This window comes from Cervus elaphus, chromosome 20 (genome assembly GCF_910594005.1).
Source record: "Cervus elaphus chromosome 20, mCerEla1.1, whole genome shotgun sequence".
Classification (NCBI taxonomy): Eukaryota; Metazoa; Chordata; class Mammalia; order Artiodactyla; family Cervidae; genus Cervus; species Cervus elaphus.
In genome coordinates this window covers 9,860,851-9,885,620 of record NC_057834.1, presented here as the reverse complement: position 1 = coordinate 9,885,620, position 24,770 = coordinate 9,860,851, and positions in this window count along the sequence as shown.

Here is a 24,770-nt window from a genome sequence, read left to right as displayed (position 1 = left end):
CCCCAAGAACACTGTTTCAAGGCTAGCGGGATCCTGAGGTCACTGTAGCAGCATGAAAGAGCTCCGTGGACCAAGAATCAACTGGAGATGAGAGGTTAGTCCCTGGCTTCGACTCCAAAGGAATACCACCTTACCACAAGCACCTCAAGAGGAGGCTTCTCTCAGCTCTAGGTATGTGAGAGGGACCCTGACTTTGCGGCCTCAAGTGGAATGGACACCGCGATGCCCTGACTCGAAATAAGGCCGGATATCCCTGCAGTGACTTGAATGCAGGCTCGTCTTGCATCTCCCAAGACGAAAGGATGTCTGAATCCCCTGTGGAGACCACAGAAAAAGACCTAGTTCCCCACATCATCGCGACCGGAGGCCTCACATCCTTTGAAAACTCCAGAGGTACGCGGAGATCAGTGCCTCCAAAGGAGACGATGCCTGACTCCTCGTGAAACTTGATAGGAGTCCCAGGATTCCTGTGGCACGTGGAAAGGGACCCTTGGTCTTCCGCCTCAGCTGGAGAGGCGTCCCAATTGCCCTGCCAAGCCTCGAGGAGAATCCCGTGTTGTCCCTCGCAACTAGGCAGGAGTCCTGATGGCGCTGAACAAACACGTGGTTGGAAGGGCCATCCCCGTCATAACTCGAGAATATACCCCAGGTTCCCGCCGCAACTCGAGAAAAACCATGAGACTTCCCCCTCGCCGAGAGATGAGGCCCGATTCCCCTGCACTGCGTGCAGAGCAATTCCGTGTTGCACATCACACATGAAAGGAGCCTTGATTTCCTTGATGGCACTCCAGAGAAACCCCAAGAACACTGTTTCAAGGTTGAGGGATCCTGAGGTCACTGTAGCAACACGAAAGAGCTCCGTGGACCAAAAATCCACTCGAGATGAGAGGTTAGTCCCTAACTTCGACTCCAGAGGAATACCACCTTACCACAAGCACCTCAAGAGGAGGCTTCTCGCAGCTTTAGGTATGTGAGAGGGACCCTGAGTTTGCGGCCTCAAGTGGAATGGACACCGCGATGCCCTGACTCGAAATAAGGCCGGATATCCCTGCAGTGAATTGAATGTAGGCTCGTCTTGCCTCTCCCAAAATGAAAGGATGTCTGAATCCCCTGTGGAGACCACAGAGAAAGACCTAGTTCCCCACCTCATCGCGACCGGAGGCCTCACATCCTTTGAAAAGTCCAGAGGTACGCGGAGATCAGTGCCTCCAAAGGAGACGATGCCTGACTCCTCGTGAAACTTGATAGGAGTCCCAGGATTCCTGTGGCACGTGGAAAGGGACCCTTGGTCTCCCGTCTCAGCTGGAGAGGCGTCCCAATTGCCCTGCCAAGCCTCGAGGAGAATCCCGAGTTGTCCCTCGCAACTAGGCAGGAGTCCTGACGTGGCTGAACAAACACGTGGGTGGAAGGGCCATCCCCGTCGTAACTCGAGAATATACCCCAGGTTCCCGCCGCAACTCGAGAAAAACCATAAGACTTCCCCCTCGCTGCGAGATGAGGCCTTATTCCCCTGCACTGCGTGCAGTGCAATTCCGTGTTGCACATCACACATGAAAGGAGCCTTGATTTCCTTGATGGCACTCCAGAGAAACCCCAAGAACACTGTTTCAAGGCTAGCGGGATCCTCAGGTCACTGTAGCAACAGGAATGAGCTCCGTGGACCAACAATCAACTCGAGATGAGAGGTTAGTCCCTGGCTTCGACTCCAGAGGAATACCGCCTTACCACAAGCACCTCAAGAGGAGGCTTCTCGCAGCTCTAGGTATGTGAGAGGGACCCTGAGTTTGCGGCCTCAAGTGGAATGGAGACCGCGATGCCCTGACTCGAAATAAGGCCGGATATCCCTGCAGTGACTTGAATGCAGGCTCGTCTTGCATCTCCCAAAACGAAAGGATGTCTGAATCCCCTGTGGAGACCAAAGAGAAACACCTAGTTCCCCACCTCATCGCGACCGGAGGCCTCACATCCTTTGAAAACTCCAGAGGTACGCGGAGATCAGTGCCTCCAAAGGAGACGATGCCTGACTCCTCGTGAAACTTGATAGGAGTCGCAGGATTCCTGTGGCACCTGGAAAGGGACCCTTGGTCTCCCGTCTCAGCTGGAGAGGCGTCCCAATTGCCCTGCCAAGCATCGAGGAGAATCCCGAGTTGTCCCTCGCAACTAGGCAGGAGTCCTGACGTGGCTGAACAAACACGTGGGTGGAAGGGCCATCCCCGTCGTAACTCGAGAATATACCCCAGGTTCCCGCCGTAACTCGAGAAAAACCATGAGACTTCCCCCTCGCTGCGAGATGAGGCCTGATTCCCCTGCACTGCGTGCAGAGTAATTCCGTGTTGCACATCACACATGAAAGGAGCCTTGATTTCCTTGATGGCACTCCAGAGAAACCCCAAGAACACTGTTTCCAGGCTAGAGCGATCCTGAGGTCACTGTAGCAACACAAAAGAGCTCCGTGGACCAAAAATCAACTCGAGATGAGGGGTTAGTCCCTGGCTTCGAATCCAGAGGAATACCACCTTACCACAAGCACCTCAAGAGGAGGCTTCTCTCAGCTCTAGGTATGTGAGAGGGACCCTGAGATTGCAGCCTCAAGTGGAATGGACACCGCTATGCCCTGACTCGAAATAAGGCCGGATATCCCTGCAGTGACTTGAATGCAGGCTCGTCTTGCATCTCCCAAGATGAAAGGATGTCTGAATCCCGTGTGGAGACCACAGAGAAAGACCTAGTTCCCCGCCTCATGGCGACCGGAGTCCTCACATCCTTTGAAAACTCCAGAGGTACGCGGAGATCAGTGCCTCCAAAGGAGACGATGCCTGACTCCTCGTGAAACTTCATAGGAGTCCCAGGATTCCTGTGGCTCGTGGAAAGGGACACTTGGTCTCCCGTCTCAGCTGGGGAGGCGTCCCAATTGCCCTGCCAAGCCTCGAGGAGAATCCCGAGTTGTCCCTCGCAACTAGGCAGGAGTCCTGACGTGGCTGAACAAACACGTGGGTGGAAGGGCCATCCCCGTCGTAACTCGAGAATATACCCCAGGTTCCCGCCGCAACTCGAGAAAAACCATGAGACTTCCCCCTCGCTGCGATATGAGGCCTGATTCCACTGCACTGCATGCAGAGCAATTCCGTGTTGCACATCACACATGAAAGGAGCCTTGATTTCCTTGATGGCACTCCAGAGAAATCCCAAGAACACTGTTTCCAGGCTAGAGGGATCCTGAGGGCACTGTAGCAACACGAAAGAGCTCCATGGATCAAAAATCAACTCGAGATGAGGGGTTAGTCCCTGGCTTCGACTCCAGAGGAATACCACCTTACCACAAGCACCTCAAGAGGAGGCTTCTCTCAGCTCTAGGTATGTGAGAGGGACCCTGAGTTTGCGGCCTCAAGTGGAATGGACACCGCGATGCCCTGACTCGAAATAAGGCCGGATATCCCTGCAGTGACTTGAATGCAGGCTCGTCTTGCATCTCCCTAGACGAAAGGATGTCTGAATCCCCTGTGAAGACCACAGAGAAAGACCTAGTTCCCCACCTCATCGCGACCGGAGGCCTCACATCCTTTGAAAACTCCAGAGGTATGCGGAGATCAGTGCCTCCAAAGGAGACGATGCCTGACTCCTCGTGAAACTTGATAGGAGTCCCAGGATTCCTGTGCATGTGGAAAGGGACCCTTGGTCTCCCGCCTCAGCTGGAGAGGCGCCCAATTGCCCTGCCAAGCCTCGAGGAGAATCCCGAGTTGTCCCTCGCAACTAGGCAGGAGTCCTGACGTCGCTGAACAAACACGTGGGTGAAAGGGCCATCCCCGTCATAACTCGAGAATATAGCCCAGGTTGCCGACGCAACTCGAGAAAAACCATGAGACTTCCCCCTCGCCGCGAGATGAGGCCCGATTCCCCTGCACTGCGTGCAGAGCAATTTCGTGTTGCACATCACACATGAAAGGAGCCTTGATTTCCTTGATGGCACTCCAGAGAAACCCCAAGAACACTGTTTCAAGGCTAGCGGGATCCTGAGGTCACTGTAGCAGCATGAAAGAGCTCCGTGGACCAAGAATCAACTGGAGATGAGAGGTTAGTCCCTGGCTTCGACTCCAAAGGAATACCACCTTACCACAAGCACCTCAAGAGGAGGCTTCTCTCAGCTCTAGGTATGTGAGAGGGACCCTGACTTTGCGGCCTCAAGTGGAATGGACACCGCGATGCCCTGACTCGAAATAAGGCCGGATATCCCTGCAGTGACTTGAATGCAGGCTCGTCTTGCATCTCCCAAGACGAAAGGATGTCTGAATCCCCTGTGGAGACCACAGAAAAAGACCTAGTTCCCCACATCATCGCGACCGGAGGCCTCACATCCTTTGAAAACTCCAGAGGTACGCGGAGATCAGTGCCTCCAAAGGAGACGATGCCTGACTCCTCGTGAAACTTGATAGGAGTCCCAGGATTCCTGTGGCACGTGGAAAGGGACCCTTGGTCTTCCGCCTCAGCTGGAGAGGCGTCCCAATTGCCCTGCCAAGCCTCGAGGAGAATCCCGTGTTGTCCCTCGCAACTAGGCAGGAGTCCTGATGGCGCTGAACAAACACGTGGTTGGAAGGGCCATCCCCGTCATAACTCGAGAATATACCCCAGGTTCCCGCCGCAACTCGAGAAAAACCATGAGACTTCCCCCTCGCCGAGAGATGAGGCCCGATTCCCCTGCACTGCGTGCAGAGCAATTCCGTGTTGCACATCACACATGAAAGGAGCCTTGATTTCCTTGATGGCACTCCAGAGAAACCCCAAGAACACTGTTTCAAGGTTGAGGGATCCTGAGGTCACTGTAGCAACACGAAAGAGCTCCGTGGACCAAAAATCCACTCGAGATGAGAGGTTAGTCCCTAACTTCGACTCCAGAGGAATACCACCTTACCACAAGCACCTCAAGAGGAGGCTTCTCGCAGCTTTAGGTATGTGAGAGGGACCCTGAGTTTGCGGCCTCAAGTGGAATGGACACCGCGATGCCCTGACTCGAAATAAGGCCGGATATCCCTGCAGTGAATTGAATGTAGGCTCGTCTTGCCTCTCCCAAAATGAAAGGATGTCTGAATCCCCTGTGGAGACCACAGAGAAAGACCTAGTTCCCCACCTCATCGCGACCGGAGGCCTCACATCCTTTGAAAAGTCCAGAGGTACGCGGAGATCAGTGCCTCCAAAGGAGACGATGCCTGACTCCTCGTGAAACTTGATAGGAGTCCCAGGATTCCTGTGGCACGTGGAAAGGGACCCTTGGTCTCCCGTCTCAGCTGGAGAGGCGTCCCAATTGCCCTGCCAAGCCTCGAGGAGAATCCCGAGTTGTCCCTCGCAACTAGGCAGGAGTCCTGACGTGGCTGAACAAACACGTGGGTGGAAGGGCCATCCCCGTCGTAACTCGAGAATATACCCCAGGTTCCCGCCGCAACTCGAGAAAAACCATAAGACTTCCCCCTCGCTGCGAGATGAGGCCTTATTCCCCTGCACTGCGTGCAGTGCAATTCCGTGTTGCACATCACACATGAAAGGAGCCTTGATTTCCTTGATGGCACTCCAGAGAAACCCCAAGAACACTGTTTCAAGGCTAGCGGGATCCTCAGGTCACTGTAGCAACAGGAATGAGCTCCGTGGACCAACAATCAACTCGAGATGAGAGGTTAGTCCCTGGCTTCGACTCCAGAGGAATACCGCCTTACCACAAGCACCTCAAGAGGAGGCTTCTCGCAGCTCTAGGTATGTGAGAGGGACCCTGAGTTTGCGGCCTCAAGTGGAATGGAGACCGCGATGCCCTGACTCGAAATAAGGCCGGATATCCCTGCAGTGACTTGAATGCAGGCTCGTCTTGCATCTCCCAAAACGAAAGGATGTCTGAATCCCCTGTGGAGACCAAAGAGAAACACCTAGTTCCCCACCTCATCGCGACCGGAGGCCTCACATCCTTTGAAAACTCCAGAGGTACGCGGAGATCAGTGCCTCCAAAGGAGACGATGCCTGACTCCTCGTGAAACTTGATAGGAGTCCCAGGATTCCCGTGGCACCTGGAAAGGGACCCTTGGTCTCCCGTCTCAGCTGGAGAGGAATCCCAATTGCCCTGCCAAGCATCGAGGAGAATCCCGAGTTGTCCCTCGCAAATAGGCCGGAGTCCTGACGTGGCTGAACAAACACGTGGGTGGAAGGGCCATCCCCGTCGTAACTCGAGAATATACCCCAGGTTCCCGTCGCAACTCGAGAAAAACCATGAGACTTCCCCCTCGCTGCGAGATGAGGCCTGATTCCCCTGCACTGCGTGCAGAGCAATTCCGTGTTGCACATCACACATGAAAGGAGCCTTGATTTCCTTGATGGCACTCCAGAGAAACCCCAAGAACACTGTTTCCAGGCTAGAGCGATCCTGAGGTCACTGTAGCAACACAAAAGAGCTCCGTGGAACAAAAACCAACTCGAGATGAAGGGTTAGTCCCTGGCTTCGACTCCAGAGGAATACCACCTTACCACAAGCACCTCAAGAGGAGGCTTCTCTCAGCTCTAGGTATGTGAGAGGGGCCCTGAGATTGCAGCCTCAAGTGGAATGGACACCGCTATGCCCTGACTCGAAATAAGGCCGGATATCCCTGCAGTGACTGGAATGTAGGCTCGTCTTGCATCTCCCAAGTTGTAAGGATGTCTGAATCCCCTGTGGAGACCACAGAGAAAGACCTAGTTCTCCACCTCATGGCGACCGGAGGCCTCACATCCTTTCAAAACTCCAGAGGTACGCGGAGATCAGTGCCTCCAAAGGAGACGATGCCTGACTCCTCGTGAAACTTCATAGGAGTCCCAGGATTGCTGTGGCTCGTGGAAAGGGACCCTTGGTCTCCCGTCTCAGCTGGAGAGGCGTCCCAATTGCCCTGCCAAGCCTCGAGGAGAATCCCGAGTTGTCCCTCGCAACTAGGCAGGAGTCCTGACGTGGCTGAACAAACACGTGGGTGGAAGGGCCATCCCCGTCGTAACTCGAGAATATACCCCAGGTTCCCGCCGCAACTCGAGAAAAACCATGAGACTTCCCCCTCGCTGCGATATGAGGCCTGATTCCACTGCACTGCATGCAGAGCAATTCCGTGTTGCACATCACACATGAAAGGAGCCTTGATTTCCTTGATGGCACTCCAGAGAAACCTCAAGAACACTGTTTCCAGGCTAGAGGGATCCTGAGGTCACTGTAGCAACACGAAAGAGCTCCATGGACCAAAAATCAACTCGAGATGAGGGGTTAGTCCCTGGCTTCGACTCCAGAGGAATACCACCTTACCACAAGCACCTCAAGAGGAGGCTTCTCTCAGCTCTAGCTATGTGAGAGGGACGCTGAGTTTGCGGCCTCAAGTGGAATGGACACCGCGATGCCCTGACTCGAAATAATGCCGGATATCCCTGCAGTGACTTGAATGCAGGCTCGTCTTGCATCTCCCAAGACGAAAGGATGTCTGAATCCCCTGTGAAGACCACAGAGAAAGACCTAGTTCCCCACCTCATCGCGACCGGAAGCCTCACATTCTTTGAAAATTCCAGAGGTATGCGGAGATCAGTGCCTCCAAAGGAGACGATGCCTGACTCCTCGTGAAACTTGATAGGAGTCCCAGGATTCCTGTGGCACGTGGAGAGGGACCCTTGGTCTCCCGCCTCAGCTGGAGAGGCGTCCCAATTGCCCTGCCAAGCCTCGAGGAGAATCCCGAGGTGTCCCTCGCAACTAGGAAGGAGTCCTGACGTGGCTGAACAAACACGTGGGTGGAAGGGCCATCCCCATCATAACTCGAGAATATACCCCAGGTTCCCGCCGCAACTCGAGAAAAACCATGAGACTTCCCCCTCGCCGTGAGATGAGGCCCGATTCCCCTACACTGCATGCAGAGTAATTCCGTGTTGCCCGTCACACATGAAAGGAGCCTTGATTTCCTTCATGGCACTCCAGAGAAACACCAAGAACACTGTTTCAAGGCTAGAGGGATCCTGAGGTCACTGTAGCAACACGAAAGAGCTCCGTGGACCAAAAATCACCTCGAGATGAGAGGTTAGTCCCTGGCTTCGACTCCAGAGGAATACCACCTTACCACAAGCACCTCAAGAGGAGGCTTCTCTCAGCTCTAGGTATGTGAGAGGGACCCTGAGTTTGCGGCCTCAAGTAGAATGGACACCGCGATGCCCTGACTCGAAATAAGGCCGGATATCCCTGCAGTGACTTGAATGCAGGCTCGTCTTGCATCTCCCAAGACGAAAGGATGTCTGAATCCCCTGTGGAGACCACAGAGAAAGACCTAGTTCCCCACCTCATCGCGACCGGAGGCCTCACATCCTTTGAAAACTTCAGAGGAACACGGAGATCAGTGCCTCCAAAGGAGACGATGCCTGACTCCTCGTGAAACTTGATAGGAGTCCCAGGATTCCTGTGCACGTGGAAAGGGACCCTTGGTCTCCCGCCTCAGCTGGAGAGGCGTCCCAATTGCCCTGCCAAGCCTCGAGGAGAATCCCGAGTTGTCCCTCGCAACTAGGCAGGAGTCTTGACGTCGCTGAACAAACACATGGGTGGAAGGGCCATCCCCGTCATAACTCGAGAATATACCCCAGGTTCCCGCCGCAACTCGAGAAAAACCATGAGACTTCCCCCTCGCCGAGAGATGAGGCCCGATTCCCCTGCACTGCGTGCAGAGCAATTCCGTGTTGCACATCACACATGAAAGGAGCCTTGATTTCCTTGATGGCACTCCAGAGAAACCCCAAGAACACTGTTTCAAGGTTGAGGGATCCTGAAGTCACTGTAGCAACACGAAAGAGCTCCGTGGACAAAAAATCCACTCGAGATGAGGGGTTAGTCCCTGGCTTCGACTCCAGAGGAATACCACCTTACCACAAGCACCTCAAGAGGAGGCTTCTCTCAGCTCTAGATATGTGAGAGAGACCCTGAGTTTGCAGCCTCAAGTGGAATGGACACCGCGATGCCCTGACTCGAAATAAGGCCGGATATCCCTGCAGTGACTTGAATGCAGGCTCGTCTTGCATCTCCCAAGACGAAAGGATGTGTGAATCCCCTGTGGAGACCACAGAGAAAGACCTAGTTCCCCACCTCATCGCGCCTGAGTCCTCACATCCTTTGAAAACTTCAGAGATACGCGGAGATCAGTGCCTCCAAAGAAGCCAATGCATAACTCCTCGTGAAACTTGATAGGAGTCCCAGGATTCCTGTGGCACGTGGAAAGGGACCCTTGGTCTCCCCCCTCAGCTGGAGACGCGTCCCAATTGCCCTGCCAAGCCTCGAGGAGAATCCCGAGTTGTCCCTCGCAACTAGGCAGGAGTCCTGCCGTTGTTGAACAAACACGTGTGTGGAAGGACCATCCCCGTCGTAACTCGAGAATATACCCCAGGTTCCCGCCGCAACTCGAGAAAAACCATGAGACTTCCCCCTCGCCGCGAGATGAGGCCCGATTTCCATGCACTGCGTGCAGAGCAATTCCGTCTTGCACATCACACATGAAAGGAGCCTTGATTTCCTTGATGGCACTCCAGAGAAACCCCAAGAACACTGTTTCAAGGCTAGAGGGATCCTGAGGTCACTGTAGCAACACGAAAGAGCTCCGTGGACCAAAAATCAACTCGAGATGAGAGGTTAGTCCCTGGCTTCGACTCCTGAGGAATACCACCTTACCACAAGCACCTCAAGAGGAGGCTTCTCTCAGCTCTAGCTATGTGAGAGGGACCCTGAGTTTGCGGCCTCAAGTGGAATGGACACCGCGATTCCCTGACGCGAAATAAGGCCGGATATCCCTGCAGTGACTTGAATGCAGGCTCGTCTTGCATCTCCCAAGACGAAAGGATGTCTGAATCCCCTGTGGAGACCACAGAGAAAGACCTAGTTCCCCACCTCATCGCGACCGGAGGCCTCACATACTTTGAAAACTCCAGAGGTACGCGGAGATCAGTCCCTCCAAAGGAGACGATGCCTGACTCCTCGTGAAACTTGATAGGAGTCCCAGGATTCCTGTGGCACGTGGATAGGGACCCTTGGTCTCCCGCCTCAGCTGGAGAGGCGTCCCAATTGCCCTGCCAAGCCTCGAGGAGAATCCCGAGTTGTCCCTCGCAACTAGGCAGGAGTCCTGCCGTCGCTGAACAAACACGTGGTTGGAAGGGCCATCCCCGTCTTAACTCGAGAATATACCCCAGGTTCCCGCCGCAACTCGAGAAAAACCATTAGACTTCCCCCTCGCCGCAAAATGAGTCCCGATACCCTGCACTGCGTGCAGAGCAATTCCGTGTTGCACATCACACATGAAAGGAGCCTTGATTTCTGGATGGTACTCCAGAGAAACCCCAAGAACACTGTTTCAAGGCCAGAGGGATCCTGAGGTCACTGTAGCAACACGAAAGAGCTCCGTGGACCACAAATCAACTCGAGATGAGAGGTTAGTCCCTGGCTTCGACTCCAGAGGAATACCACCTTACCACAAACACCTCAAGGGGAGGCTTCTCTCAGATCTAGGTATGTGAGAGCGACCCTGAGTTTGCGGCCTCAAGTGGAATGGACACCGCGATGCCCTGACTCGAAATAAGGCCGGATATCCCTGCAGTGACTTGAATGCAGGCTCGTCTTGCATGTCCCAAGATGAAAGGATGTCTGAATCCCCTGTGGAGACCACAGAGAAAGACCTAGTTCCCCACCTCATGGCGACCGGAGGCCTCACATCCTTTGAAAACTCCAGAGGTACGCGGAGATCAGTGCCTCCAAAGGAGACGATGCCTGACTCCTCGTGAAACTTGATGGGAGTCCCAGGATTCCTGTGGCACGTGGATAGGGACCCTTGGTCTCCCGACTCAGCTGGAGAGGCGTCCCAATTGCCCTGCCAAGCCTCGAGGACAATCCCGAGTTGTCCCTCGCAACTAGGCAGGAGTCCTGACGTTTCTGAACAAACACGTGGGTGGAAGGGCCATCCCCGTTGTAACTCGAGAATATACCCCAGGTTCCCGATGCAACTCGAGAAAACCAATGAGACTTCCCCCTCGCCGCGAGATGAGGCCCGATTCCCCTGCACTGCGTGCAGAGCAATTCCGTGTTGCACATCACACATGAAAGGAGCCTTGATTTCCTTGATGGCACTCCAGAGAAACCCCAAGAACACTGTTTCAAGGCTAGAGGGATCCTGAGGTCACTGTAGCAACACGAAAGAGCTCCGTGGACCAAAAATCAACTCGAGATGAGAGGTTAGCCCCTGGCTTCGACTCCAGAGGAATACCACCTTACCACAAGCACCTCAAGAGGAGGCTTCTCTCAGCTCTATGTATGTGAGAGGTACCCTGAGTTTGCAGCCTCAAGTGGAATGGAGACCGCGATGCCCTGACTCGAAATAAGGCCGGATATCCCTGCAGTGACTTGAATGCAGGCTCGTCTTGCATCTCCCAAGACGGAAGGATGTCTGAATCCCCTGTGGAGACCACAGAGAAAGACCTAGTTCCCCACCTCATCGCGACCGGAGGCCTCACATCCTTTCAAAACTCCAGAGGTACGTGGAGATCAGTGCCTCCAAAGGAGACGATGCCTGACTCCTCGTGAAACTTGATAGGAGTCCCAGGATTCCTGTGGCCCGTGGAAAGGGACCCTTGGTCTCCCGCCTCAGCTGGAGAGGCGTCCCAATTGCCCTGCCAAGCCTCGAGGAGAATCCCGAGTTGTCCCTCGCAACTAGGCAGGAGTCCTGACGTCGCTGAACAAACACATGGGTGGAAGGGCCATCCCCGTCATAACTCGAGAATATACCCCAGGTTCCCGCCGCAACTCGAGAAAAACCATGAGACTTCCCCCTCGCCGAGAGATGAGGCCCGATTCCCCTGCACTGCGTGCAGAGCAATTCCGTGTTGCACATCACACATGAAAGGAGCCTTGATTTCATTGATGGCACTCCAGAGAAACCCCAAGAACACTGTTTCAAGGTTGAGGGATCCTGAAGTCACTGTAGCAACACGAAAGAGCTCCGTGGACAAAAAATCCACTCGAGATGAGGGGTTAGTCCCTGGCTTCGACTCCAGAGGAATACCACCTTACCACAAGCACCTCAAGAGGAGGCTTCTCTCAGCTCTAGGTATGTGAGAGAGACCCTGAGTTTGCAGCCTCAAGTGGAATGGACACCGCGATGCCCTGACTCGAAATAAGGCCGGATATCCCTGCAGTGACTTGAATGCAGGCTCGTCTTGCATCTCCCAAGACGAAAGGATGTGTGAATCCCCTGTGGAGACCACAGAGAAAGACCTAGTTCCCCACCTCATCGCGCCTGAGTCCTCACATCCTTTGAAAACTTCAGAGATACGCGGAGATCAGTGCCTCCAAAGAAGCCAATGCATAACTCCTCGTGAAACTTGATAGGAGTCCCAGGATTCCTGTGGCACGTGGAAAGGGACCCTTGGTCTCCCCCCTCAGCTGGAGACGCGTCCCAATTGCCCTGCCAAGCCTCGAGGAGAATCCCGAGTTGTCCCTCGCAACTAGGCAGGAGTCCTGCCGTTGTTGAACAAACACGTGTGTGGAAGGACCATCCCCGTCGTAACTCGAGAATATACCCCAGGTTCCCGCCGCAACTCGAGAAAAACCATGAGACTTCCCCCTCGCCGCGAGATGAGGCCCGATTTCCATGCACTGCGTGCAGAGCAATTCCGTCTTGCACATCACACATGAAAGGAGCCTTGATTTCCTTGATGGCACTCCAGAGAAACCCCAAGAACACTGTTTCAAGGCTAGAGGGATCCTGAGGTCACTGTAGCAACACGAAAGAGCTCCGTGGACCAAAAATCAACTCGAGATGAGAGGTTAGTCCCTGGCTTCGACTCCTGAGGAATACCACCTTACCACAAGCACCTCAAGAGGAGGCTTCTCTCAGCTCTAGCTATGTGAGAGGGACCCTGAGTTTGCGGCCTCAAGTGGAATGGACACCGCGATTCCCTGACGCGAAATAAGGCCGGATATCCCTGCAGTGACTTGAATGCAGGCTCGTCTTGCATCTCCCAAGACGAAAGGATGTCTGAATCCCCTGTGGAGACCACAGAGAAAGACCTAGTTCCCCACCTCATCGCGACCGGAGGCCTCACATACTTTGAAAACTCCAGAGGTACGCGGAGATCAGTCCCTCCAAAGGAGACGATGCCTGACTCCTCGTGAAACTTGATAGGAGTCCCAGGATTCCTGTGGCACGTGGATAGGGACCCTTGGTCTCCCGCCTCAGCTGGAGAGGCGTCCCAATTGCCCTGCCAAGCCTCGAGGAGAATCCCGAGTTGTCCCTCGCAACTAGGCAGGAGTCCTGCCGTCGCTGAACAAACACGTGGTTGGAAGGGCCATCCCCGTCTTAACTCGAGAATATACCCCAGGTTCCCGCCGCAACTCGAGAAAAACCATTAGACTTCCCCCTCGCCGCAAAATGAGTCCCGATACCCTGCACTGCGTGCAGAGCAATTCCGTGTTGCACATCACACATGAAAGGAGCCTTGATTTCTGGATGGTACTCCAGAGAAACCCCAAGAACACTGTTTCAAGGCCAGAGGGATCCTGAGGTCACTGTAGCAACACGAAAGAGCTCCGTGGACCACAAATCAACTCGAGATGAGAGGTTAGTCCCTGGCTTCGACTCCAGAGGAATACCACCTTACCACAAACACCTCAAGGGGAGGCTTCTCTCAGATCTAGGTATGTGAGAGCGACCCTGAGTTTGCGGCCTCAAGTGGAATGGACACCGCGATGCCCTGACTCGAAATAAGGCCGGATATCCCTGCAGTGACTTGAATGCAGGCTCGTCTTGCATGTCCCAAGATGAAAGGATGTCTGAATCCCCTGTGGAGACCACAGAGAAAGACCTAGTTCCCCACCTCATGGCGACCGGAGGCCTCACATCCTTTGAAAACTCCAGAGGTACGCGGAGATCAGTGCCTCCAAAGGAGACGATGCCTGACTCCTCGTGAAACTTGATGGGAGTCCCAGGATTCCTGTGGCACGTGGATAGGGACCCTTGGTCTCCCGACTCAGCTGGAGAGGCGTCCCAATTGCCCTGCCAAGCCTCGAGGAGAATCCCGAGTTGTCCCTCGCAACTAGGCAGGAGTCCTGACGTTGCTGAACAAACACGTGGGTGGAAGGGCCATCCCCGTCGTAACTCGAGAATATACCCCAGGTTCCCGCCGCAACTCGAGAAAAACCATGAGACTACCCCCTCGTCGCGAGATGAGGCCCGATTCCCCTGCACTGAGTGCAGAGCAATTCCGTGTTGCACATCACACATGAAAGGAGCCTTGATTTCCTTGATGGCACTCCAGAGAAACCCCAAGAACACTGTTTCAAGGATAGAGGGATCCTGAGGTCACTGTAGCAACTCGAAAGAGCTCCGTGGACCACAAATCAACTCGAGATGAGAGGTTAGTCCCTGGCTTCGACTCCAGAGGAATACCACCTTACCACAAGCTCCTCAAGAGGAGGCTTCTCTCAGCTCTAGGTATGTGAGAGGGACCCTGATTTTGCGGCCTCAAGTGGAATGGACACCGCGATGCCCTGGCTCGAAATAAGGCCGGATATCCCTGCAGTGACTTGAATGCAGGCTCGTCTTGCATCTCCCAAGTCGAAAGGATGTCTGAATCCCCTGTGGAGACCACAGAGAAAGAACTAGTTCCCCACCTCATGGCGACCGGAGGCCTCACATCCTTTGAAAACTCCAGAGGTACGCGGAGATCAGTGCCTCCAAAGGAGACGATGCCTGACTCCTCGTGAAACTTCATAGGAGTCCCAGGATTCCTGTGGCTCATGGAAAGGGACCCTTGGTCTCCCGTCTCAGCTGGAGAGGCGTCCCAATTGCCCTGCCAAGCCTCGAGGAGAATCCCGAGTTGTCCCTCGCAACTAGGCAGGAGTCCTGACGTGGCTGAACAAACACATGGGTGGAAGGGCCATCCCCGTCATAACTCGAGAATATACCCCAGGTTCCCGCCGCAACTCGAGAAAAACCGTGAGACTTCCCCCTCGCTGCGATATGAGGCCTGATTCCACTGCACTGCATGCAGAGCAATTCCGTGTTGCACATCACACATGAAAGGAGCCTTGATTTCCTTGATGGTACTCCAGAGAAACCTCAAGAACACTGTTTCCAGGCTAGAGGGATCCTGAGGTCACAGTAGCAACACGAAAGAGCTCCATGGACCAAAAATCAACTCGAGATGAGGGGTTAGTCCCTGGCTTCGACTCCAGAGGAATACCACCTTACCACAAGCACCTCAAGAGGAGGCTTCTCTCAGCTCTAGCTATGTGAGAGGGACTCTGAGTTTGCGGCCTCAAGTGGAATGGACACCGCGATACCCTGACTCGAAATAATGCCGGATATCCCTGCAGTGACTTGAATGCAGGCTCGTCTTGCATCTCCCAAGACGAAAGGATGTCTGAATCCCCTGTGAAGACCACAGAGAAAGACCTAGTTCCCCACCTGATCGCGACCGGAGGCCTCACATCCTTTGAAAATTCGAGAGGTATGCGGAGATCAGTGCCTCCAAAGGAGACGATGCCTGACTCCTCGTGAAACTTGATAGGAGTCCCAGGATTCCTGTGGCACGTAGAAAGGGACCCTTGGTCTCCCGCCTCAGCTGGAGAGGCGTCCCAATGCCCTGCCAATCCTCGAGGAGAATCCCGAGTTGTCCCTCGCAACTAGGTAGGAGTCCTGACGTGGCTGAACAAACACGTGGGTGGAAGGGACATCCCCATCATAACTCGAGAATATACCCCAGGTTCCCGCCGCAACTCGAGAAAAACCATGAGACTTCCCCCTCGCCGCGATATGAGGCCCGATTCCCCTGCACTGCGTGCAGAGCAATTTCGTGTTGCACATCACACATGAAAGGAGCCTTGATTTCCTTGATGGCACTCCAGAGAAACCCCAAGAACACTGTTTCAAGGCTAGCGGGATCCTGAGGTCACTGTAGCAGCATGAAAGAGCTCCGTGGGCCAAAAATCAACTCGAGATGAGAGGTTAGTCCCTGGCTTCGACTCCAAGGGATACCACCTTACCACAAGCACCTCAAGAGGAGGCTTCTCTCAGCTCTAGGTATGTGAGAGGGACCCTGACTTTGCGGACTCAAGTGTAATGGACACCGCGTTGCCCTGACTCGAAATAAGGCCGGATATCCCTGCAGTGACTTGAAAGCAGGCTCGTCTTGCATCTCCCAAGACGAAAGGATGTCTGAATCCCCTGTGGAGACCACAGAAAAAGACCTAGTTCCCCACATAATCGCGACCGGAGGCCTCACATCCTTTGAAAACTCCAGAGGTACGCGTAGATCAGTGCCTCCAAAGGAGACGATGCCTGACTCCTAGTGAAACTTGATAGGAGTCCCAGGATTCCTGTGGCACGTGGAAAGGGACCCTTGGTCTCCCGCCTCAGCTGGAGAGGCGTCCCAATTGCCCTGCCAAGCCTCGAGGAGAATCCCGTGTTGTCCCTCGCAACTAGGCAGGAGTCCTGATGGCGCTGAACAAACACGTGGGTTGAAGGGCCATCCCCGTCATAACTCGAGAATATACCCCAGGTTCCCGCCGCAACTCGAGAAAAACCATGAGACTTCCCCCTCACCGAGAGATGAGGCCCGATTCCCCTGCACTGCGTGCAGAGCAATTCCGTGTTGCACATCACACATGAAAGGAGCCTTGATTTCCTTGATGGCACTCCAGAGAAACCCCAAGAACACTGTTTCAAGGTTGAGGGATCCTGAAGTCACTGTAGCAACACGAAAGAGCTCCGTGGACCACAAATCAACTCGAGATGAGAGGTTAGTCCCTGGCTTCGACTCCAGAGGAATACCACCTTACCACAAACACCTCAAGGGGAGGCTTCTCTCAGATCTAGGTATGTGAGAGCGACCCTGAGTTTGCGGCCTCAAGTGGAATGGTCACCGCGATGCCCTGACGCGAAATAAGGCCGGATATCCCTGCAGTGACTTGAATGCAGGCTCGTCTTGCATGTCCCAAGATGAAAGGATGTCTGAATCCCCTGTGGAGACCACAGAGAAAGACCTAGTTCCCCACATCATCGCGACCGGAGGCCTCACATCCTTTGAAAACTCCAGAGGTACGCGGAGATCAGTGCCTCCAAAGGAGACGATGCCTGACTCTTCGTGAAACTTGATAGGAGTCCCAGGATTCCTGTGGCACGTGGATAGGGACACTTGGTCTCCCGACTCAGCTGGAGAGGCGTCCCAATTGCCCTGCCAAGCCTCGAGGAGAATCCCGAGTTGTCCCTCGCAACTAGGCAGGAGTCCTGACGTTGCTGAACAAACACGTGGTTGAAAGGGACATCCCCGTCGTAACTCGAGAATATACCCCAGGTTGCCGACGCAACTCGAGAAAAACCATGAGACTTCCCCCTTGCCGCGATATGAGGCCCGATTCCGCTGCACTGCGTGCAGAGCAATTCCGTGTTGCACATCACACATGAAAGGAGCCTTGATTTCCTTGATGGCACTCCAGAGAAACCCCAAGAACACTGTTTCAAGGCTAGCGGGATCCTGAGGTCACTGTAGCAGCATGAAAGAGCTCCGTGGACCAAAAATCAACTCGAGATGAGAGGTTAGTCCCTAACTTCGACTCCAGAGGAATACCACCTTACCACAAGCACCTCAAGAGGAGGCTTCTCGCAGCTCTAGGTATGTGAGAGGGACCCTGAGTTTGCGGCCTCAAGTGGAATGGACACCACGATGCCCTGACTCGAAATAAGGCCGGATATCCCTGCAGTGAATTGAATGTAGGCTCGTCTTGCATCTCCCAAGATGAAAGGATGTCTGAATCCCCTGTGGAGACCACAGAGAAAGACCTAGTTCCCCACCTCATCGCGACCGGAGGCCTCACATCCTTTGAAAAGTCCAGAGGTACGGGGAGATCAGTGCCTCCAAAGGAGACGATGCCTGACTCCTCGTGAAACTTGATAGGAGTCCCAGGATTCCTGTGGCACGTGGAAAGGGACCCTTGGTCTCCCCCCTCAGCTGGAGAGGCGTCCCAATTGCCCTCCCAAGCCTCGAGGAGAATCCCGAGTTGTCCCTCGCAACTAGGCAGGAGTCCTGCCGTTGTTGAACAAACACGTGTGTGGAAGGGCCATCCCCGTCGTAACTCGAGAATATACCCCAGGTTCCCGCCGCAACTCGAGAAAAACCATGAGACTTCCCCCTCGCCGCGAGATGAGGCCCGATTCCCCTGCACTGCGTGCAGAGCAATTTCGTCTTGCACATCACACATGAAAGGAGCCTTGATTTCCTTGATGGCACTCCATAGAAACCCCAAGAACACTGTTTCAAGGCTAGAGGGATCCTGAGGTCACTGTAGCAGCATGAAAGAACTCCGTGGACCAAAAATCAACTCGAGATGAGAGGTTAGTCCCTGGCTTCGACTCCAGGGGAATACCACCTAACCACAAGACCTCAAAAGGAGGCTTCTCTCAGCTCTAGGTATGTGAGACGGACCCTGAGTTTGCGGCCTCAAGTGGAATGGACACCGCGATGCCCTGACTCGAAATAAGGCTGGATATCCCTGCAGTGACTTGAATGCAGGCTCGTCTTGCATCTCCCAAGAAGAAAGGATGTCTGAATGCCCTGTGGAGACCACAGAGAAAGACCTAGTTTCCCACCTCATCGCGACCGGAGGCCTCACATCCTTTGAAAACTCCAGAGGTACGCGGAGATCAGTGCCTCCAAAGGAGACGATGCCTGACTCCTCGTGAAACTTGATAGGAGTCCCAGGATTCCTGTGGCACGTGGAAAGGGACACTTGGTCTCCCGCCTCAGCTGGAGAGGCGTCCCAATTGCCCTGCCAAGCCTCGAGCAGAATCCCGAGTTGTCCCTCGCAACTAGGCAGGAGTCCTGTCGTGGCTGAACAAACACGTGGGTGGAAGGGCCATCCCCGTCGTAACTCGAGAATATACCCTAGGTTCCCGCCGCAACTCGAGAAAAACCATGAGACCTCCCCCTCGCCGCGAGATGAGGCCCGATTCCCCTGCACTGCGTGCAGAGCAATTCCGTGTTGCACATCATACATGAAAGGAGCCTTGATTTCCTTGATGGCACTCCAGAGAAACCCCAAGAACACTGTTTCGATCCTGAGGTCACTGTAGCAACACGAAAGAGCTCCGTGGACCAAAAATCAACTCGAGATGAGAGGTTAGTCCCTGGCTTCGACTCCAGAGGAATACCACCTTACCACAAGCACCTCAAGAGGAGGCTTCTCTCAGCTCTAGGTTGTGAGAGGGACCCTGAGTTTGCGGCCTCAAGTGGAATGGACACCGTGATGCCCTGACTCGAAATAAGGCCGGATATCCCTGCAGTGACTTGAATGCAGGCTCGTCTTGCATCTCCCAAGATGAAAGGATGTCTGAATCCCCTGTGGAGACCACAGAGAAAGACCTAGTTCCCCACCTCATGGCGACCGGAGGCCTCACATCCTTTGAAAACTCCAGAGGTACGCAGAGACCAGTGCCTCCAAAGGAGACGATGCCTGACTCCACGTGAAACTTGATAGGAGTCCCAGGATTCCTGTGGCACGTGGAAAGGGACCCTTGGTCTCCCGCCTCAGCTGGAGAGGCGTCCCAATTGCCCTGCCAAGCCTCGAGGAGAATCCCGAGTTGTCCCTCGCAACTAGGCAGGAGTCCTGCCGTCGCTGAACAAACACGTGGGTGGAAGGGCCATCCCCGACGTAACTCGAGAATATACCCCAGGTTCCTGCCGCAACTCGAGAAAAACCATGACACATCCCCCTCGCCGTGAGATGAGGCACGATTCCCCTGCACTGCGTGCAGAGCAACTCCGTGTTGCACATCACACATGAAAGGAACCTTGATTTCCTTGATGGCACTCCAGAGAAACCCCAAGAACACAGTTTCAAGGCTAGAGGCATCCTGAGGTCACTGTAGCAACACGAAAGAGCTCCGTGGACCAAGAATCAACTCGAGATGAGAGGTTAGTCCCTGGCTTCGACTCCAGAGGAATACCACCTTCCACAAGCACCTCAAGAGGAGGCTTCTCTCAGATCTAGGTATGTGAGAGGGACCCTGAGTTTGCGGCCTCAAGTGGAATGGACACCGCGATGCCCTGACTCGAAATAAGGCCGAATATCCCTGCAGTGACTTGAAAGCAGGCTCGTCTTGCATCTCCCAAGACGAAAGGATGTCCGAATCCCCTGTGGAGACCACAGAGAAAGACCTAGTTCCCCACCTCTTGGCGACCGGATGCCTCCCATCCTTTGAAAACTCCAGAGGTACGCGGAGATCAGTGCCTCCAAAGGAGACGATGCCTGACTCCTCTTGAAACTTGATAGGAGTCCCAGGATTCCTGTGGCACGTGGAAAGGGACCCTTGGTTACCCGCCTCGGCTGGAGAGGCGTCCCAATTTCCCTTTCAAGCCTCGAGGAGAATCCCGAGTTGTCCCTCGCAACTAGGCAGGAGTCCTGCCGTCGCTGAACAAACACGTGGTTGGAAGGGCCATCCCCGTCGTAACTCGAGAATATACCCCAGGTTCCCGCCGCAACTCGAGAAAAACCATGAGACTTCCTCCTCACCGCGATATGAGGCCCGATTCCCCTGCACTGCGTGTGGAGCAATTCGGTGTTGCACATCACACATGAAAGGAGCCTTGATTTCCTTGATGGCACTCCAGAGAAACCCCAAGAACACTGTTTCAAGGCTAGCGGGATCCTCAGGTCACTGTAGCAACAGGAATGACCTCCGTGGACCAACAATCAACTCGAGATGATAGGTTAGTCCCTGGCTTCGACTCCAGAGGAATACCACCTTACCACAAGAACCTCAATAGGAGGCTTCTCTCAGCTCTCGCTATGTGCTGAGTTTGCGGCCTCAAGTGGAATGGACACCGCGATTCCCTGACGCGAAATAAGGCCGGATATCCCTGCAGTGACTTGAATGCAGGCTCCTCTTGCATCTCCCAAGACGAAAGGATGTCTGAATCCCCTGTGGAGACCACAGAGAATGACCTAGTTTCCCACCTCATCGCGACCGGAGGCCTCACATCCTTTGAAAACTCCAGAGGTTTGCGGAGATCAGTGCCTCCAAAGGAGACGATGCCTGACTCCTCGTGAAACTTGATAGGAGTCCCAGGATTACGGTGGCACGTGGAAAGGGACCCTTGGTCTCCCGCCTCAGATGGAGAGGCGTCGCAATTGCCCTGCCACGCCTCGAGGAGAATCCCGAGTTGTCCCTCGCAACTAGGCAGGAGTCCTGACGACGCTGAACAAACACGTGGGTGGAAGGGCCATCCCCGTCGTAACTCGAGAATATACCCCAGGTTCCCGCTGCAACTCGAGAAAAACCATGAGACTTCCCCCTCGCCGCCAGATGAGGCCCGATTCCCCTGCACTGCATGCAGAGCAATTCCGTGTTGCACATCACACATGAAAGGAGCCTTGATTTCCTTGATGGCACTCCAGAGAAACCGCAAGAACACTGTTTCAAGGTTGAGGGATCCTGAGGTCACTGTAGCAACACGAAAGAGCTCCGTGGACCAAAAATCAACTCGAGGTGAGAGGTTAGTCCCTGGCTTCGACTCCAGAGGAATACCACCTTACCACAAGCACCTCAAGAGGAGGCTTCTCGCAGCTCTAGGTATGTGAGAGGGACCCTGAATTTGCGGCCTCAAGTGGATTGCAGACCGCGATGCCCTGACTCGAAATAATGCCGAATATCCCTGCAGTGACTTGAATGCAGGCTCGTCTTACATCTCCCAAGATGAAAGGATGTCTGAATCCCCTGTGGAGACCACAGAGAAAGACCTAGTTCCCCACCTCATCACGACCGGAGGCCTCACATCCTTTGAAAACTCCAGAGGTACGCGGAGATCAGTGCCTCCAAAGGAGACGATGCCTGACTCCTCATGAAACTTGATACGAGTCCCAGAATTCCTGTGGCACGTGGAAAGGGACCCTTGGTCTCCCGCCTCAGATGGAGAGGCGTCCCAATTGCCCTGCCAAGCCTCGAGGAGAATCCCGAGTTGTCCCTCGCAACTAGGCAGGAGTCCTGACGTCGCTGAACAAACACGTGTGTGGAAGGGCCATCCCCGTCGTAACTCGAGAATATACCCCAGGTTCCCACCGCAACTCGAGAACACCATGAGACTTCCCCCTCGCCGCGAGATGAGTCCCGATTCTCCTGCACTGCATGCAGAGCAATTCCGTGTTGCACATCAAACAGGGAAGGAGCCTTGATTTCCTTGATGGCACTCCAGAGAAAACCCAAGAACACTGTTTCAAGGCTAGAGGGATCCTGAGGTCACTGTAGCAACACGAAAGAGCTCTGTGGACCAAAAATCAACTCGAGATGAGAGGTTAGTCCCTGGCTTCGACTCCAGAGGAATACCACCTTACCACAAGCACCTCAAGAGGAGGCTTCTCTCAGCTCAAGGTATGTGAGAGGGACCCTGAGTTTGCGGCCTCAAGTGGAATGGACACCACGATGCCCTGACTCGAAATGAGGCCGGATATCCCTGCAGTGACTTGAATGCAGGCTCGTCTTGCATTTCCCAAGCGAAAGGATGTCTGAATCCCCTGTGTAGACCACAGAGAAAGACCTAGTTTCCCACCTCATGGCGACCGGAGGCCTCACATCCTTTGAAAACTCCAGAGGTATGCGGAGATCAGTGCCTCCAAAGGAGACGATGCCTGACTTCTCGTGAAACTTGATAGGAGTCCCAGGATTCCTGTGGCACGTGGAAAGGGACACTTGGTCTCCCGCTTCAGCTGGAGAGGCGTCCCAATTGCTCTGCCCAGCAACGAGGAGAATCCCGAGTTGTCCCTCGCAACTAGGCAGGAGTCCTGTCGTGGCTGAACAAACACGTGGGTGGAAGGGCCATCCCCGTCGTAACTCGAGAATATACCCTAGGTTCCCGCCGCAACTCGAGAGAAACCATGAGACCTCCCCCTCGCCGCGAGATGAGGCCCGATTCCCCTGCACTGCGTGCAGAGCAATTCCGTGTTGCACATCATACATGAAAGGAGCCTTGATTTCCTTGATGGCACTCCAGAGAAACCCCAAGAACACTGTTTCAAGGCTAGAGGGATCCTGAGGTCACTGTAGCAACACGAAAGAGCTCCGTGGACCAAAAATCAACTCGAGATGAGAGGTTAGTCCCTGGCTTCGACTCCAGAGGAATACCACCTTACCACAAGCACCTCAAGAGGAGGCTTCTCTCAGCTCTAGGTATGTGAGAGGGACCCTGAGTTTGCGGCCTCAAGTGGAATGGACACCGTGATGCCCTGACTCGAAATAAGGCCGGATATCCCTGCAGTGACTTGAATGCAGGCTCGTCTTGCATCTCCCATGATGAAAGGATGTCTGAATCCCCTGTGGAGACCACAGAGAAAGACCTAGTTCCCCACCTCATGGCGACCGGAGGCCTCACATCCTTTGAAAACTCCAGAGGTACGCAGAGACCAGTGCCTCCAAAGGAGACGATTCCTGACTCCTCGTGAAACTTGATAGGAGTCCCAGGATTCCTGTGGCACGTGGAAAGGGACCCTTGGTCTCCCGCCTCAGGTGGAGAGGCGTCCCAATTGCCCTGCCAAGCCTCGAGGAGAATCCCGAGTTGTCCCTCACAACTAGGCAGGAGTCCTGCCGTCGCTGAACAAACACGTGGGTGGAAGGGCCATCCCCGACGTAACTCGAGAATATACCCCAGGTTCCCGCCGCAACTCGAGAAAAACCATGACACATCCCCCTCGCCGTGAGATGAGGCACGATTCCCCTGCACTGCATGCAGAGCAATTCCGTGTTGCACATCACACATGAAAGGAACCTTGATTTCCTTGATGGCACTCCAGAGAAACCCCAAGAACACTGTTTCAAGGCTAGAGGCATCCTGAGGTCACTGTAGCAACACGAAAGAGCTCCGTGGACCAAGAATCAACTCGAGATGAGAGGTTAGTCCCTGGCTTCGACTCCAGAGGAATACCACCTTCCACAAGCACCTCAAGAGGAGGCTTCTCTCAGATCTAGGTATGTGAGAGGGACCCTGAGTTTGCGGCCTCAAGTGGAATGGACACCGCGATGCCCTGACTCGAAATAAGGCCGAATATCCCTGCAGTGACTTGAAAGCAGGCTCGTCTTGCATCTCCCAAGACGAAAGGATGTCCGAATCCCCTGTGGAGACCACAGAGAAAGACCTAGTTCCCCACCTCTTGGCGACCGGAGGCCTCCCATCCTTTGAAAACTCCAGAGGTACGGGGAGATCAGTGCCTCCAAAGGAGACGATGCCTGACTCCTCGTGAAACTTGATAGGAGTCCCAGGATTCCTGTGGCACGTGGAAAGGGACCCTTGGTCACCCGCCTCGGCTGGAGAGGCGTCCCAATTTCCCTTTCAAGCCTCGAGGAGAATCCCGAGTTGTCCCTCGCAACTAGGCAGGAGTCCTGCCGTCGCTGAACAAACACGTGGCTGGAAGGGCCATCCCCGTCGTAACTCGAGAAAATACCCCAGGTTCCCGCCGCAACTCGAGAAAAACCATGAGACTTCCCCCTCACCGCGATATGAGGCCCGATTCCCCTGCACTGCGTGTGGAGCAATTCGGTGTTGCACATCAAACATGAAAGGAGCCTTGATTTCCTTGATGGCACTCCAGAGAAACCCCAAGAACACTGTTTCAAGGCTAGAGGGATCCTGAGGTCACTGTAGCAACACGAAAGAGCTCCGTGGACCAAAAATCATCTCGAGATGAGAGGTTAGTCCCTGGCTTCGACTCCAGAGGAATACCACCTTACCAC